General features: G+C 54.3%; 1 protein-coding gene across 1 annotated transcript in view; it reads right to left on the reverse strand.

Moving 5' to 3' along the window:
* The window catches only part of LOC133264157 (F-box only protein 42), a 51,484-nt gene extending 43,380 nt beyond the window's left edge, over window positions 1-8,104 (reverse strand). Inside the window, exon 1 of the mRNA XM_061444088.1 lies at window positions 7,956-8,104. The gene's annotated coding sequence lies outside the window, so the exon portion shown is untranslated. The remainder of the gene's footprint in view (window positions 1-7,955) is intronic.
* Window positions 8,105-8,438: the final 334 nt, after the last annotated feature.

The raw sequence follows: 8,438 nt of genomic DNA on the forward strand, positions 1-8,438 counted from the left end.
AGTTGGGGTTTTCCAAACGCAGGAAGGGTCATTCCAGCAGCTTAGACCCAAATTTGGCTTGTTTAAAGAACTGCTCCTCTCTGGGGCAATAAAGGGCTGGTCTGCATCGAGGTTTGCTCATCGCCTCCACTGAACCCCCCCATACACGTTGTAGGGCTGACCAGGGAGCAGGATCTGGGGCTCACGCACTCCCTCTGCCGGCTCCCTGCCAGCTCCTGCTGAAGCTTTCGCCTCGCCTGAACTCCATGCACCAAAACAAACCATCATGATTCACTGCATAGGGAAGGCAAAACTGCACGCGAGCCCTTCACCGGCAAATAAGAGGCTTTGAGACTTGGAAACAGAGGATTTACCAAGAAAATGGGCAGATGCTTCTCCTGTTGGAGCGTATGCTGAGGATAAACAGCTTGTACAGATAAAAACAGCTGAGGGGATTTATTCAAACCTGTTGGTGATGATTCAACAGCAAGAACTCGACAACAGCAGCAAACACACCACGGCACATCCTGAAAGAGCTGTCACCTTCCTCCTTCACTGAGGTAGCGCAGCAGGGCTGGAGCTCATGGGCACCACTTGAAAGCTGCAGGTTACCTGGAAAAGGGGCTTTGGACAGGGGATGTAGGGACAGGCCAAGGGGAATGGCTTTAACCTGCCAGAGGGGAGACTGAGATGAGCTCTTAGGCAGAAGCTCTTCCCTGTGAGGGTGCTGAGGCGCTGGCACAGGGTGCCCAGAGAAGCTGTGGCTGCCCCATCCCTGGCAGTGTTCAAGGCCAGGTTGGACACAGGGGCTTGGAGCAAGCTGCTCTAGTGGAAGGGGTCCCTGCCCGTGGCAGGGGTTGGAGCTGGATGAGCTCTGAGGTCTCTTCCAACTCAAACCACTCTGGGGTTCTGTGATGACTCTGGGGACAGCATAAATGACACAGCACTCGCTGCTTTTCCACAGACATCTCTTTCACCCACCAAAGCCATTCAAAGTGGTTCATCTGTATACAGGTTTCAGGCAAATGAAGGCAAATTTATAACTGAACCCTGAGGAAAACACATGCTGCTGACCTGAAACCCAGCCCGGGTCTGACTGCAGGAAAACTAAGCCTGAAAACACAAGTGTGAAACATCATTTCTCTGTTTTCCATTTTCACACAGCCCAAAGCCCCTTTCTACATCCAAACCACCCAGAAAACCTGCTCAGGCCAAAGAATTCCATGGAAATGCCTTTGGGAAGGGTTTGCTCACAGAAACCAGGAGGTCCCCAAACACATTGGCTGATTTTGCCAGGCTGCAGCAATGCTTTTCACTGTGGTTGGGATGAATTTTGAGACGACCACGTCTTTCCTTTGCACTGTATAACCTGGTGACTCCAAACAGCTGCTCCCAGCACAATTCCCACTGCAGTCCCGGAGGTGCCCACGTGCAGAGCAAACACTGCCACAGGAAAAAGCACCATGGCAAGTGTCAGAGTCCGACCCGGCACACGACTTCCTTGGCCAGGAAAGCCCTGGATCACATCCACCTCCTCAGCTCAGCCAGCAGAACAGGCAGCTCAGGAATGTCGTTTCCTACCAATGCATCGCCTGTGGGTGAGTCTCTGCTGTCTGCAGCCATCGGCCTTTTTCCTCCTGGGAGCTCCTCTGGTCTGCAGGGTTCTGAGCTTCACTGAGGGCACTCACCGGGTGTTTCCTCTCCCTTTCCTGCCCTGTGAAACTTGGGGAATTTGAGGATCATAGAATGAATCCCAGACTGGTTTCTGTTGGAAGGCACTTAAAGCACATCCAGCTCCAACCCCTGCCACGGGCAGGGACCCCTTCCACTAGAGCAGCTTGCTCCAAGCCCCTGTGTCCAGCCTGGCCTTGAACACTGCCAGGGATGGGGCAGCCACAGCTTCTCTGGGCACCCTGTGCCAGTGCCCTGAGCCCTTCATCCTTTTGTTGACTCAAGCATAAAGGGACAACAGGATCAGGAATTAGTGTGAGAGGGAAGCAAACTGCATGAGCTTTGCTTCCAAAACAACCCTGACAAAAGGCACCAAGAGACAAGACACACACACATGGGTCCACATGACATCCTTCAGCTCTTCAAGCGACTTAAATAAGCAGTGTCAGTGCCCACACTGCAGCACTGGCCACAGAAACCAGGCAACCTCCTGTTGCTTCACCCAGCGAGACAAGCAGTCAAGATTAAGGCTTCCAACACTGCTGCAACATTCCAGTTTAATGTTTCACTGCGGGAACGGGGAATGAAGTTTAATGCTCAGGCAAATCAAGTGAAGCAAACACCAGGTCAAGGTCAGGCAGCTGGTCCTGCCAAGTGCTCACACTGAAGCCTCCGGGTTCGCCCTGCGACGTGGTCTTTGGCTTAGCACCCGCATGGGAAGGAGGAAGAGTAGGGAAGGATTTCAGTTTTGCAATGACCGAAGCTGCTCTGCAGCTGAATTCACACCCACAACGTTCCTCCATCCACTGAGAAATGTGAGTGACGAGCAGTCACTGGAGAGATTTCATCACAAGGGAAGATGAGCTCAAGGCTACTTCCAAGCCAAAGAGAAGAAGGATGCAATGGGAAAAGCCACGTCTTAGCGCAGACTCAGCAGCCAAGGTTCAGTTTAAATCAATACCCCAGTGTTCAGATGGTGCTGACTTGGCAGCAGCTGGTGCAATGGTCCGATTGTGGTGAGCAAGCAGGGCGCTGAGATATCTCACACCATCTCCGCATGGACATCAGCAGTGTCTGAGCACAGCAAACAATGTTCTCCTCCTGAGCTTAACTCCTTGCTGCTGGATTGTGGCATGCACTGGGTGTGTAACACACTAACATGGGTTTTCATGATGTCCACTCACCTCAGATCTGCATCCCACCTTCAAACTAGTCTGTGTAATTCCTGGTAGGAAGCCTTTGATGAAAGCTACCAGCTCTGGAGTTAACCATCTAGCAAGTATTGCCCAGGAGCAAGGCTGGATCACCCCACAGAGAACTGAAGGGCAGAGCTGTTTAAACAGCAATTGCAACAACACAGAAAGTATTTTCTCTCTCTCTCAATGGTGGGAAAAAAGGAGTTTCCATGGATAGATCCACACCCAGACAGAAACCCCTCTGGCCACAGAGCACCCACCTGCCTGACACAGCTTCCAACACCTTCACACATGGCACAAGCACAGCATCAGGTGTCCCAGTGCCGGGCTCGTGGTGATTATCCCCATTCCATAAGTACAGAAGCATCAAGAAGCTGAGGTCGAACAAGCCCTGGGCAGCACTGGGATTACAATAGAGCGTCCCAGCTCCCTGACCTGTGCTGAAGAAATGGGGTCACCTCCTCCCTCCAGTTCAGATGAGCACAGCACCAAGAGCTCTGGGTTTGAGCTGGAAACTACGATAGGCTGATCAAGGAGAAAGAGGTGATGGGGAAGAGAGGAAGATGTCTGAAAAGCAGCCACACATTTAAGTGCTTGCCTTGACAGCTGGGAAGAGCATGCCCAACCCATCACTGGGGTTTGTTAGCAGAAGATACCAACTAGGGAGAGCCAGCACCCCTCAGTCTCTGCGATCTGAGCCTACGTACGTACCCCTTTGTCACACTGGAAGGAGAGAAGAGCGGTGCCTCAGGCTCTGCAAGCACGAGATGTCAGCGAAGGGCACCACCAGAGCCTGGTTAAGAGGCAGACACGGGTCTGGCTGAGGCAGTGCGGTCTCCTCATCACCCAAACCCCATCAGAGCCACTGGCAGTCTCCTGCAGTCCCTGTCAGTGCTGGCAGGAGCAGAGGATTCCTTTAAGACGTTAGGGAGGTAAAGCAGATGGGGAGGGAAGGAGAAATACTTTTCGGTGATACGAGCTTGCAAAACAGCCCGCCGGGTGGTGGCAACTGCAACCCTGTTATTACAGAACAGGGAGGACTGCTCTGTGTCCCCTCGGAGGCTTCAAGGGACAAGGATAAAGCCCCAGGGAAGAGCCACGCACTCCATGTGAGGGGCTACAAACAGCATCAACAACCCCACCAAGCACAGGCCTTGAAGCAACTGAGCCCCCTCCAGGGAAACACAACCCAGCAATTCCATGTAAAACACATTTTCTGAGCCACCCTACAGGCTGGAGGAGGATTTGCTGCAGTTTCCACACAGGCTGGGAACTGGCTTCTCTTTTTATAGGCTTTTCTTTTATTCCCTAGCTAATGATGAAGGTGATGTTCTGAGGAGCAAAAGCACTGCCAGTCACGGATGCATCACCATGGGGAAAGCAGTTCTTTCTGTCCTACATGTCATAGCTCATGTTAGCTCTTTAGGGAGGCTTCAAGCTACCAGATATTCAATACTAAGAAAGAGAAGACCCCAAAATACAAGTCAAATCCACGTTATATTCATAAGCAAATAAAAAATAAGGGAAATTGAGAGCACCTCTGCCACTCAAGGGCACCCCTTTTGGACTGATAACCACAGCCTGGCCTCACACCGAGCGCAACATCATCACACAGCATGAAACTCCAGGATACCACAGCATCCAAAAGCCAGGTTCAGAGCAGGCTGAAGCATCCCCCATGACCCTGTCTGGGGAACAGGTCACCACTGCTCTGAACACTGAAGGTCCAGGAGGTTGGATGGAGTCATGATGGGGAAAGAAAACAGCTGCCTAAAAACAAACGCAGGAAAGGAACGTGTTCCACAGGGCAGAGGGAAGGTGGTGGCTCCTGGAGCTAAATAACTGCAGGATGGATGTGACAACAATGGCACAAAGTAGCTGCTTTTGAGTTTCTTAAGGTGTTTCGGGCAAGTGCCTTCACACAGTGGCAGAAGGAGCCGATGTGCAGCTGACAGCAGTGACAAGAGAAAGATCCACTGGCAGTGCTTGGCTTGTGCAGAGCTGTGCTTTTTGGACAGGCTCAGTACCCTGCACGCACTCTGCCTCTTCCCTGGAAGCTCACCATGAGGATAACAGCACCAAAGGGGGTTGGGATCACAAAATATGGGGATTGTTAAAGTTAACATGTGTTTTCGGTAATGATCTTCAGCATTCAGTGACAGCCCCTTGGTCTTACCCCTGACCCGAGGCAGCAGAACAAGTCCTAACACCATCCCTTCCAACCAACTCAAATCAAAGCATCTCTGCACCAAACACAACTTGCTCTGGAGAGCTGGAGCACCCCTAAATGCATCTCGAAGCCCTGATGGGGCTGTCACTACTGATCTGAGGTTGGACAAGGCTGGCAGTGGAAGGGAGCATCCCCACACCTCATCAGTATGGAACTCCTGAGAAGCCCCAGAGCAATTCAAGCAGCTCTGCCACCTCGCCTTCAGCCTTCAGAGGCCCACACTGCTACAAAACATGCACAAACACAGGACAAAATAAGCCAGACAAGCATTTCAAAAGGAGTCTGAAACACAGAAGACATAGAGCACATGAGCTGCAAACGTTGCCTGGACTATACTAGATAGGGGGAATATTAACATTTCAAGCCACAGATGTTTCAGTAGGTGTTCAGCAGGCAAACACAAATACCACAGAACTGGGGAAGCAAATAGAGATCACAGCATGGTCCAGTGTGGATGCAGCAAAGCTCTAGGAGAACATCTGCAGCTCCTGAAAGCAGACTCCTGAAGGCAGGAGCCCTGTTTGCTGCACGTTGCCCAACACAAGGCACAGTGTTCCATTCGGATGCGTCACCCTGCTCTCCTTTAATCTAAGACACAAGCAAGTTGAAAAGGGATTCTGACCTGAATATCTACACTACATCAAAAGCTGCATTAGCTGCTAATGGCAGCACAACCCAGATACCTGGATGCAGCTCCTGGGGATATCACCAACTGCAGATGGTCCCACTCGGGTCAGAAAACTGCACTCAAAAGGAGCTCCAACCTGGAAAAGCACCCATTGAGCACATTATCAGGGTCATCTGTCCTCTTTTCACAGGGTTTTATCTAGATATGGACCAGATCTGAGACCCTCTCTGCCTCTGACACGTTTCAGAAGCCCTCTCAGACATCCCCACATAACGCTGCAGTTCAAAGCCAAGGGCTTGAAGCTTATTTATATCCAACCTTAAGGACAATTTGTGAGGGCAAAGCCTGGCTCGGTGTTTCCCAACAAAGCTCGCCATGCCTAAATATACAGGGAAAAAGAACTTCCCTCTGAGGAGCAGCTCTATTTACACAGAAAGTGGGAAGCCTTTTCCAGCAGCCCTCACTCACATCCTGTGGAAGCGGCTGGAACGGGCAGCGGGCGAAGCTGCCAAACCCCAAGGCTGCTTTGAAGCCCTGCAGGGACCTTCACAAACCAGTTGTGTGCTGGGAACACAGGGAGAAAGGACCATCCCCTTCACCCCAGTGCTGGTGTCGCTGCTCCGGAGGGAACTCGAATCACAACTGGAACTCACACACAGTGCTTGGAAAGCCGGCGAGCGGAGCAGTAAAATCCTGTCAAACCCAAGAGCTTCACTTCCCAATGTGGAAAAAATGCTGCTTGGGTGGAGTCAGCCATCAGGGAGAACAGCAGGTAAGACAGCAGGAAAAACATGCACAAACATCTTCACTATGTGAAAACAAGCACTGGATGTGATTCTGCCTCTGAGAGGAGCACGCAGGTACAAAAGACACAGTGAGGATTGGACACGGTGCAAGAACAACAATCACTGCTTGCCCGAATCCTGCCCAGGAGCCTGCTCTCTCCTCTCCCACTTCTGACAGCAGGGAAAGACCGACCCCAGGCAAACCCAAGGGACACAACCTAAGGGAAAGCCAGCAGCACTGAGCCTTTCTGTGGCACAAGTGTAAGGAAAAAGGAAGGGAGGACGGTGGGAACACGCAGGGCTACGGAAATGTGGGAACAACAGCGAGTCCCTTAACTCCTGAATTAACCATCCAGCCCCGAGATTTGGCTCTTCAGCAGGGCCAAGCCCAGGCTGCAACTGCTGCGCTGTGATATCAAACCCTGCATCAGCATCATGGACCTGGGGTTCACGAGGCAGAGGATGGGTACAGGCATCCTGCCACCAGGCTGGGGATGTGAGCTCCAGTGTGATGGATTGTAAGGCATGCTCCTTTCAGGAGAGGGGAGGACTCCCAGCTGCTGAGCTGCAGCACGAGCCAGGTTCCCCAGTGAGGATTAAACCCCATTTTAACCCCAGCACCATCCCTGGTGCTCAATCGGGTTGTCCACACAGCCCCCATGTACCGACCCGACCCACCACACCGCAGCCCAGCACTTCAGTCCGGTTCCCTTTTGTTCTTCCCCCCCCAAACATGAATGAGACTTTAGGTTATCAAGGGCACGATTCCAAGGCTCCTAACAAACGCCCTGCTCCATTTGGAAACCCAAACGGGCTCCAAAGGAGAGGAGAGGGCTGCACAGCATGAGCTAATCCTGCCGAGCCCCTGCAGTGCCTGCCCAGCCCCAGCCCAGCCCCGTCGTGACAAGGGAAACACCACTAAATGAAGCCGTTCTCTCATCGCCCACCACAGACCAGCACCGAAGACAATGGCGAGGAAGGACCCAGCCTCATCGCTTCAATACAAGGCTCCGAGGGACCAAAACAAGCGCAGGGCGAGCAGCACACACGGCACGAACGCGAGATGTGGCTTCCTTAACGGGGAACAAGCAGAGGCTGAGCCTCACCTTTTGTCTTTAGACACGGAGGAGCCGCCTCTGAGGCTGGGGGCACCCCAGCCCGCAGCTCAAACGCTGCTTTTGGGGAGAAATCCGTTTTTTTTCTTAGAGAAAGGGCAGGTTTTCCCTATCCCCAGCAGTAACAAGACCTGAGGCTGCGCTCCCCTCTCCCGCGGGGCAGGGAACGAACGGGCTTCCCCCCTTCACTGGGGCGAGCAGCCCTCGGGGGCCGGGCACAGCACCCCCTAACCCGGGGGAAGAGGGGCTCGGCCCCTTCGCCGTGTCCCCCTCCGGGCTCGGCCTAGCCCCCCGCCGCCGCCGCCCCCCCGGGGAAGGGTCACTACCCGCCCCACGGAGCCCTCCGCTCACCTCCCTTCGCCCGCCGCAGCCAGGCCGAGCCCTCAGGGCTGCCGGCCCCGGGTCCGCCGCGTCGCCCGGGTGACGGCTCGAACCGGCGCCGCCATCTTCCTCCCCTCCCTCCCGTCCGCCGCCAACCGCCGCTCCGGAGCGCACCGCGCAGGCTCCTTCCCCTCACGTAACGGCGCGGCGAGGGGCGCCATGATGGGGAGGTCAAGTGGAGCCCGCCCGCCCGCCTTCGTGTCGCCGTGGCGGACGCCATGATGGGGAGGTCCCGTCGTGGCGGGAGCGGCGCGGGCGCCATGTTGGGGAGGTCGCGCCGAGGAGGAGGCGCCATGTTAGGGAGGTCGCGCTGAGGAGAAGGCGATGGGGCGGCTCCTGCTCCTCCCCGACCGTACCGGGAGGATTCTGCGGCTTTCCGGGCTCCCTCGTCGGCCGCTGCTCGGGGAGGCACAGCCGGGTCCCCGGTTCCGTGCCCCAGCCGTTAGGAAGCGG

This window comes from Pezoporus flaviventris, unplaced genomic scaffold (genome assembly GCF_033815535.1).
Source record: "Pezoporus flaviventris isolate CSIRO_AGI_PZ_B2104156 unplaced genomic scaffold, CSIRO_AGI_Pfla_v1 ptg000673l, whole genome shotgun sequence".
Lineage (NCBI taxonomy): Eukaryota > Metazoa > Chordata > Aves > Psittaciformes > Psittacidae > Pezoporus > Pezoporus flaviventris.